The following is a 10,453-nucleotide window of genomic DNA, read 5'->3' as shown; positions in this document are numbered from 1 at the left end:
CGTGTGCGCGAGTGTGTGTATTTGTAAATCATGTGTGAGTGCGGCGGAGTCGAGTCAGTGGAGCCCTAAAACAACCCCCCATCACAAGTCGTTAGCATTACAATCCTTCACAGCAGTCAAAACTCTGCACCACCAAAAAGTTTGGGGCTATCCGTTCAGCACGCGTCTGCCTTTCTACTTATTGACAAGAGTCGCGGCCGTTTGCATGCAAAAAGAGAGCCGTTTGAAAATATGCGCAAAACATGTCATCTCTGATAGCGCTTCAAAAATCGAAGGAATCCCTCCAAAAACACTGGAAACTGCACCGCGCCGCATGTTTGTGGGACAATAGAATGTAAAACACTTGGTGCGCTGCCATTGCCTCTAATCTGTTGCTGAGGGATATATAACTTTTACGTGAGGACAGGAGAATTGGGAGGGGGTGGGAGTGTGCCAGTGACATGAGAGACAAGAGGACTGGAAAAAGTGAGCGATAGACGGAGGGAGGGATGGAGAGGGAGCGGCGCCGGGGTTTTCGTGAGGACCACACGTCTGCTCCTTGACCTCAGTGTAACCTCCGAGAGGCCGGAGACGGACATGTGGCTGCCATCTGGCCTGTCTCTTGCCGCAGCGTTGTACCAGCTGATTCACTTTTAAATGTTACCAGCATTCTGCTGCTATGGCTGCTTTAGCTTTGTTCAAGGCTGGAGTCAGTTTAACTCTTTTTTATAATGTTTGTTAGCAGGATTAGGCAGAAACTACTTGACGGATTACCACGGAACCTGGTGGAAGGATCTTGTGGAGGACACATTTGAACAAGCTGTTTTCCTCAGATTAAGTTACGTCCTGACAGGCCTGCCTGCTTATCGCTTTAAATTTGAGGTTTCGTACACCAGTCTGGTGTTGATCTTTTCATTTAACTCTTGGCCAGAAGGTTATTCAATATATTTTCCTTCTGAAAATGTCAAACAAATTCTTCAACAGGTATTGTGTTCTGTAAATATTTCCAAGTCTCCCAAATTGCCTGTACATTTCTGCAATCAAGCGTCAAGTTAGGGTGAAGAAAATATTCTCGAATATGACAAATGAAACTCAAAAGAACTACAAATGTGTTATTCTGCAAAACATTACACATGCTGTCTCAAGCTCCAGAATGAGTGTGTGTGTGTGTGTGCGTGCGTGTGTGTGTGTTTGTGTGTGTGTGCGTGTGTGTGTGTGTGTGCATTTTAATTATAAAAATGTTTGTCTTGGTGAAAGACAGATGTGCAATTAACTTGAGTGTCATATTTGAGAAGTTTCAATTACAAACTACTATTAAAAGATCATTGTAAAAATATATTAATTGGCTAAGTGTTGATGTCATCATTGTTGTTCCGACTTGAGATGGCGTTCAGGTGAATTTTCCCAATAAAAAAAACAGTCTTTACAATTAGTGTAAGAGGTGCTGGTACTTCACACTGTGACCATATTTTCGAAGGAATCATTGACCTTTATATGACTGTTGTAACGTTTATGTGAACATTGTTACTTTGCAGACGTGAAATCAAAGAGCAGATTTGAAACCATCTCACTCAAGACTCTGATCTGTACTTATTTAGTTTGAAACAAACATGGCCTCCGTCTGCAGCCGTGCCCGTATATTAACGGTTTGGAAGAAAGAAAAGAAAGGAACATGAAGCATAACAGTTGAGAGCAGGTTTAAGTGGCACTTGAGGTGTAGCTCAGTCGAGAGCTAACACAGACCTGCTTTTATTTTAAAGAGACAAACAAAACCTGGCTTGTGTTGCAGAGCTGACGTGAGCCGCGGCCTCACGGCGAACCAGGCGCGGCCAGTGGGAGTCTGCCGCCGCCGCCCCCAGACTTCCATTTCGGCTGCGGGAACGTTATCAAGCGATATATGAAAACACCGAGATTGATGGCATGTTTTATAACCTGCTGTAAAAGTGTACTTGTACATGCCAGACTCCCACCGCAGACGCAGCAAAGCGAGACAGATGTGCGGGTTGGTTTTTTGGCAGAGCGGAGGCAGACACTAGGAAAGGGGGGGGGGGGGGGGGGGATGGAGCTGCGGGCCGCCACGGCACTGACATGTTGGAAGCAGCTGGTCAAGATAGTAATTTCACTGGAGGAAGATTCAATTTGTAGCCGTGCTGAGTGACGGTGAGCTTCACAGTCCAATGAAAGCTTGAACAGTCGACACCGAGTCGAGTCTGTGTCATCTAATGACAGAGAGCCACCATGACGACCGTCCCCCTTAATGAAACCCCCAGATTAGCAAGTTAACATTCAACACTCAGGTCGGAGAAACATGTTTCTTTAGTGCAGGTATCCCTCATCATCCACTGACTTGATGTATCAGCTACGTTACACTGTTTGTTTAAGAGCATGGAGGAAAATCCACCGTGTGAGCTGACGAATGAGGAGTCGTATGCAGACTCACAAGGCAGAGGCGGAGGAGCAGCAGCAGGCTTTACGTGGCCGGCGTTCAGACTAATACAGCAGTGACCGGAGAGTCATCAGACAGAGGGGCTGAAGGGAAGAGCAGGGGGCCTCGGAAATACACGTGAAGTCATGCAGGAAGCAAAACGGAGACGGAGGAACTGCAGGAGAGCCGAGACAACACATGTAGGAAAGGTGGAACTACTGACCGGGGGGGGGGGGAGGGGGAATATGTGCTGAGGCTGGTGTTTGATGGGCAGGTGTGGAAAAAGGTGCAGGTCGGGGGCTGATGGGGCAGGGGAGGGCACCACTGAGGACCACTACTGGACAGGTGGGGAATTGCAACATCTGAAATCAGTAGGCCTAATCCCCAGACTCCACCAATCAGCAACATGCATACCCTACAGGCACCCCTGTGATTGGGCGAGAGCATAATGGCCTCAATAGTGTACCTGACCAAACAGGTACAATATCATTTACAAAAATATGAATATCATCTAGAGCAGAACTCTTCCACAACCCTGTCTTCATAACATGTATACAAGTGATACCTCCACTACAGATAAGAAACATTAAAAGCACAATAAATCTGTTTTTGTTAAAGATAGATGCATGATTAGCATACAGCTAAATTGACCAGTTGAGTTCGGTGGAGTTGATCTGCAGCAGATTCATATTGAGCTGACGCAGCTGCATCAACTCGGAGGCACTTGTTGCCGACGAGTGCCGAGCCGCCGCACGCCCTCCTAGCCAATTAACAGCCAAAATCAACCCAAACAGATTTTCCAATTGATAAATCTTTAATGATACCAGGGATTTTACACAAATGCACACTTGACGCCGCTAATTTAAAGCAAATAAGAAGCTTGATTAAAAATTCCCCCAGGCACGGGGCTGGAGAGGGGGGGAGAGCAGATAAATGCTTGAATAATTTATCAGATTTAATTGACACGACTGCGATGTTGTAAACAGAAATGTTTTGATGTTCGTAATGCGGCTTGACACGATAAGATTTTTTATTTGGGACCGTTCCAAGGAAGAGATAGAGAGAGGGAGAGCGAGTGAGAAAGAGAGAGAGAGAGTCATGGGGGGAGAAACTCCAGGAAGTGAAAGCTGAAGAGGGGGAAGAAGGGGGGAGAGGAGCAAATCAAGCCTTTATACTTTCTATTTACATAATATTCCACATAACGCTGCCTGCACAAGCACTACATGGTGATTTATTATAAGGAAATAAATATAAATAAGACTGGGATAAGCAGTTGTAGTGATCGGCCAACACAATGCTTCACAGGCCAGAGAGAAAGATCCTGAGGTAGCGGCACTTTGGGTTTGATTTGGGGTTTGAGAATGTGTCACGCAAGAAGGATGTAAATACTGCGGGAAATTTGAGAAGAGGAGATAGAGGGGATGAGGAAATACAATCGCACATCAAGATACATGGAGAATGAGTAGAGTGAAATCAACAGGAACGATGAGGGGAAAACGAAGAGAACCTTTCCTTTCCCGCGGGGGCCGAGCAGGGGTTACACGGCCGGCAGGTGCAGGGCCACCGCTCGGCCGATAAGAAACCGATCTGCATGTGGCCCCGTCTTGCTCTCCCATGGCCCGGGCCTCCTGGTAAACATCACGGTTATCTGCAAACAAACAGAGTTTACTAGTGACTATGAATGAATACATCAAATTTTGATGGAATTGCAACGGGGCGCCCTCCGAATGCATCACCACCATGATACAATGTACACCTGAATACATGAATAGCCAACAAGGAGGCCCTCGCTGTTTGTAGGGGTAATGTTGACTGAATTTTTAAAGATGTTATTTTGATTTGACACGACTGCTGGCTCAGTGGAGTTCAGCGGAGGGGGGCGGGGGCGGGGGTGGGTGGGTGGGGGGGGGGCAGCCGGAGGTAGAGACAAGGAAATCATCCTGTGTCTGGGGAAGGGGCCGGGATGAACCGCGGCAGGAAGACAATAAAGCCGGCGATGGATTCACCATACTGACTGTCATGGGGAAAGACAGTATAGAAAGAGCAAGGGGTGTGTGGGGGGGTGCGTGGTACGGGGGTGCAGCGAAGACACCAGGAGCCAGCAGATAATCAGATCCGGTTATGACAGGCTCACGGTGACAGACCCACACGTGAAGACATGAAAGCGCTAACACGTGAAGACAGCCAGATGCAACGATATATCGTAGAATTAGATGTCAGCATTTACACACAGCAGAATAAAGTCACCTCCACCGCCTGCAGGTAATGTAAGTAATTGGCACCATTTGTTTTTTTGTGTAGCACGTTGAATTTATTCACCAACAACGACGAGAACCTCGACGCCCCTCCTGCACACACGGCGTGGCAAGAAGAAAGGGGGCTAGCAGCAAAGCTGACATTACAACACGTGCGTTTGTGTTGCCTGACAATGTATGACTTCCCCACATCAAAGGCACTCTCACCTTTAGCTTAAAAAAAAGGGAAGCGGGGGGGGGGGGGGGGGGGAATGAATGCAGGCCCTCGCTTTATTAACTCCCAATCAATAAACATGCGGTCTGCGGCGGAGGTAATCAGGAAACACGGGCAAACGGCCTGGCGTGGTATCAAAGCCGACGCTCCGAGGCGACATCACAAACCCTAACAAGCATTTTATTACCGGTAGCTGTTACTGACATTAGTCACAAAAAAAAAAAAAAAACACACCAAGAGAGATAAAATGGAATAAGGAATGCCGCACGCCTTCTCTTTGATGATTTGAACAAATATAAATTGTTTAAAAATCATCAGATGGGCAGCGAGCTGGAGGCAGACGAGTGACTGGTTTGTGTGTGTGTGTGTGTGTGGGGGGGTTTGGTGATGCTGCTCTGCCACAAGTATGGGACGATCCTTCATTACAAGTATACAAGGTATTATCAGCAGAATGTACTGGTCCTGCAGAAGAATGGCTCACACCGCCTCCTCAGGGTCACGAGAAAATGGTGACGAGGGTGTTGAGATCATCACTTGGTTTGATTCACAGCTTGACATGATGGAAAAAAATAGAGATTTACTAAGTTGTTGAGAATCAGAGGAAAAAATCATGATGCTTTTAAGAGGAGATGATGTTTTGCGCCAAGCTAAGTGACTGCTGGTGGTCGCTTCGTATTTACTGTACAGACATGAGATGGCTGGTTTCTCATATAACTTAATAACCTTCATATTACACTTTATACAGTGCACTATTTATAACAATAGGTACGATCAATTATCAAAAAGATGCACTGGATTCAAAAGTACATCTCCAATACCTGTGTTAGAGTCAAACTATAAAGAACCTCACAATGCAGTGCAGTACTTGTATCACTGCCAGAGGCCACCTCGTCCCATTTGTCTCCAGCCACGCTCGTGCTCACTCCAAGGATCAGGCACAGGTGAGGAGGAACCCGCTCCCTCTCCCGTCAGCTAATTTGTTTGTTTCGTTCCGGGGGCACAGCTGATATTAAAAGGAGATCCTGAGCGGCACAGCGGCGGCAGGCGGCGGTGGAGGGGGCACGGAGGGATGAAGGGAGCCGTGGAAGGAGGGAGGGATGAGTTTACGAGGCCCCAGGTATGGTGAACGGGTGAGTGAGAAGATGCAGGAAAGAAGGCAGCGAGGGGGAGAGAAGAGAGTGAGAGAGAGAAAAAAATAAATCTCATCCAAATAATTTTCAGCCCGTGGGTGCTAAAATGCAAATTGCAGATCAAAGAGGTGCGGAATGGAAACGAGCGAGATTGGGAGAGAACATCATCAAACTGGGGTTATGTATGTATGTTCAGGATGTGAGGGGGACATGCTGGACGCGGGTAATGGAGCTGACCTGCACTTGAACACTGCCACCCCCCGCTGCCACTATCATTTCTCCACCTGCTTCCTCGCAGGATTGTAGCATGTACAGTACACGGGGAAGCAATTCAGTGTCTCCTTACATTACCTTTCTTCTCTCCGCACTGTTCCCGTCAGCCTCTAGTTAGCGAGGCGGCGGTTTACACAGCCGTCCTCTCGAAGCAGGGTTCGATTCCCCACTTGCACGTTGACGCCCCGAGCTGATGTTTGTTTGCGTGTTGTAGAAAAACAACTATTTTTGTAGACGGCAAACTTTAGAGAACAGGTCAATGTGAGGAAGGAAATATAAGCAGTAGCAGAACAAAGCAACCAGCGTTGGAATGTGTACACTGCAGTAAGTACATTGCCAGCTTTAAACCAGTGACGCAAATGGGATCGGCCCCCCACAATGCACCCTACTGGCACACAATTAAAAAAACCTCAACCCGTGCAGGCCTCACATCGGCCCCTCCACACACAGATGACAGAGGACAGGCAGCGGGTGGAGGGCTGAGGCCACAGACGACCGAGCTATAGATAGAAACAGGGAGGAAGGACGTGACAGGGGGAGGAGTGAGGACAGACTCAGTGTGGGGAGACTCCACGTCAATGCTTAATTAATGTGTCTGTATCCCCATTAATGTCTAATTAATAATCCATGTCTGTCTCACCCACCTGAAGCCGACTTTCTCTTGCATTCTGACATTAAATGTGACAAAGGGCGGAGGGGTTTTTGTCGTCGGCTTCTGACTTACACTGGCAAATGAGAGTTTTGTACATTTTTTCCTGATTATCTGAGTACAGTTAGTACAATTTCGAGGTTGGTGCACTTGAGTATTTCTAGCTTTGTACTTTTTCCCAATAGATAGCTACCAGGTACATTTCAATTAAAGGATTTACCTGAATACCCATTGGACTGTATATAAAGATGGACGACGCGCCTCTGCTTCATCCTACGATCCAGAAATGAAGCCCAAATATCCCAGATATACAAAAGCTTCCATCTTGCACATTTGGACTTTCTATCATGATGACCCTGTTTTATTCAAAATTAGTATTGAGTATCAGATAGGAACTACCCAAAATGACAGAAAACCCCTTTGAGAAAAATGTACTTGATGTGTATCATGTCCCGTTTGCTAACACGGAGGAGGCAGGGTTCATCACCTTTACTGCAGCCAGCCAATAGGTGGCGATCAAGATGCTTTGGCTTCACTTTTGGGGAGGTGTCAAGTCATCCATCTTGGAATAAATATATGGGACGCTTGTTGTGGTTTCCAGTAGTTTTGGTTTGTGGCCCCTTTCAGTCCCTTGTCCTGTTTCCTCCCTGATCCTTGGGTTGGGAACCAGCAAACTCATTCTGGTACACAACAATAAAATGAGACCTAAGTGCAAATGTATCCGTGACTAAAAATCGGGCAAGGAAATCAGAGGGATAAAAAGAAACTTGAATCCTTTCTTTGAGCTGATGAACTGTGTTTCTTTAGATCAGCCTCTGGTGCTTGGCACAATCGCTTCATTCTGCAGTTCTGCAAAAACGATCTAAAGAAATCCACAAAGCTCCGGCGTCTCCCCTCAGAATCAGGGCAGGTATTCAGTTGCACTTTTCCTCGTGCCATCTGCATCAGCACCTAAACCCTCCATCCGGCGCGGTGGATTAACGGGTTCCTGGCACTTTGAGTCTCACTGCCACGGGATTCAAGAAGCACAGCTGCCTTTTTATGGCTGGTCAGCACAACCTGCTGGGGGCGGGGGGGGGGGGGGGGGGGCACTCAGTCCTCATCCTGGGCCCCTTTTCAAAGACACTGTTTCTTCTTGACTCTTTTCTCTCCTGGTATTTGCTTTTGAATGTAAATCCTTAATCCTCCCATCGCGTATCTCCTTCTCTGTCCACCCTTCCATCTCTTCTCTCCCGTGAACCTCTCCATCCCCTTGTTATTGCCAGACAGCCAATTTTTTTTTTCCTTTGAGCTCAGAGTGTCACCTGCTTTGTAATCTGATTACTTCAAGGCGGAATTAGTATGCATATTTAATGCAGTTCTCCTTCTTCTCTCCTCTCTGTCTTTTCTTCTTTTTAAATCTTGATGAGTGATGCAGGGGAGGAACGGAGATGGGGTGGGGTTGCTCTCCTTGCATGTCTGGCGGATATGCCAGGGCCATGCTAATAAATGACAGCTGATTTATGCGTCTGTATTCTTTTATTTATAAAAAAATAGCAAGCGGGCTGATTTCTGATATTAATAATACAAGTGGATCCACTTTGATTAGGCTTCTGTGGAGAGCTGTGCATATTCAGCATTACAATTAAAGCCTCTGATGTGAAATAGGAATGACACGCTAATGAAGCGAGCTAGCGAGCCTGAACCGCGACTGTCCAACAGCATTACGGCCCATCTCGGATGAAGAGTAATTATACAAGGAACACTGAAATGTCATTAAAAATCTTCAGTAAGTGATTTAACCCACCATTCCTCACTAATGCTAGATACTTCTTTTTTTCCTCCAGCACCCCCAACCCCCTCGTGATCAACTCCAAAGGTTTTTCTTTCCTTTTTTATATATTTTTTAATAATTCCCCACCCCCCCCCCCCCCACAACATCAAGACCAGATTTCTCTTTCATCAGCTCCACAAACAAACAAGACATTCTCAAATACAAAAATAAAAGTTGTCCAATTGCATTGTCTAAAATTAATTGCCGAACTCTGTGGTGCCGGTGGTGCTAGGTGCGTAATTGAAATCATTCCATTAAAAAATTCCATTATGAATCGGTGATTAGGGCCAGATGTGATTACCATGGATTAAAGATGAGAGTTGGCATTTTTCTTTCTTCTTTTCCTCGACTTCTTCAGCGTAACCTCTCCAGCCACCTGCGCACACATCAGACAGCTTGATTCATCACAACATGGAAGTGAAGAGAGTCACATGAGAGACAGAGAGAGAGAGAGAGAGAGAGAGAGGGAGAGATAGTGTGAGGGAAAGAGGGGGAATGTGGGAGATAAAGGACGAGTGTTGTTTCTAAGAGGATTTAGTTAATCTGATTCTACCCTTTCAAACCATCTTTGATTCTACCCTTTCACTCGTCTTTGATTCATTTTCAAAGGCGGATTTACCAGCGGGGTTGTGTTTGTTGTTGTTGTTATTGTTGCTAAGGCGTCCCGAAAACCAATAATGAGCTATATCATGTTACCATATAATCTTCATTAAGGCTATTGTCAAGTCTCTCTGTTCTTGTGTATGCGTGTGACAGAAGGAGAGAACCTGGTGTGTGTGTGTGTGTGTGGCAGATAATGCCACAGGCAAGAATTCATGAATATCAGCAGTTTCTCACCATTTTGTTGGTTAATCCCTTGTTTCAGTTGGAGAAAGAGACATTTCTCTTGCATACATTACACACCGGCTCCTGCACAACACATCCGCACAAAGTGAAAAAGCACCTTATACGTCAGGACCATATGTTGAAGTGATGAGTGAAATTTTATGCATCGAGGTCAGACAGTCTTCTCTTGTGGATCTCGGCAGCTCCTACGACCGAGTGGAAAGTCGAGACGTTGGGCAGGTGAATTTGGAGTCAGGTTGAGTTTAAATCCACAGTGACCAGTGGAAAACGCTAGACTGGGCCAAGAAGTAAAGGACTCTGATGTCAGGGGAGTCTTTTTTTACAGATTTGAGTAAAAATGTGCTGACTGTGAGGCTTTGAAAAGGAAGGTGGTTACATCACAGTGGCCACAAAATGTACCAAAAACCTCACCGCTGAGGACTCTGAAGGTATTTGATACGGAGTCCAACACCTTGTGGCAACCAACCAAGTGCTGGCTCGGGGAGGGCTTACTCTAGCCGGGTGGGGCTAGTCACAAGCGTCCCCTCTCCCACCACCGAAACGGAGTGTCATGCCTCCGAGCTATGCAATTATTTTTGCACTGCGTCCAATATCAACTTGAGAGCAATGCAAATTATTTAAGACGCGCTTTTCAGGGCCCGCAATTATAATAATGATGATCTCAATTAGCGTTGCCATTGCCTCGGACTATTTAGCAGGCAATTTCGCAGCCTGGGGGGGGAGAGAGGGTCTTCTCTGGAGTCGACACGCATGGTCAGGTCAGGAGGGGTGGAGGGAGGAAGAAAGAGATAGAGACAGAGAAACCGAGAGAGAGAGAGCCTGGACTCTTAATCAATAAACCGCAAGACTGGAGATATTTACCACCCGAT

The sequence above is a fragment of the Platichthys flesus genome, chromosome 23 (assembly GCF_949316205.1).
Source record: "Platichthys flesus chromosome 23, fPlaFle2.1, whole genome shotgun sequence".
Taxonomy (NCBI): Eukaryota; Metazoa; Chordata; class Actinopteri; order Pleuronectiformes; family Pleuronectidae; genus Platichthys; species Platichthys flesus.
Note: the sequence above shows the minus strand (reverse complement) of the source record.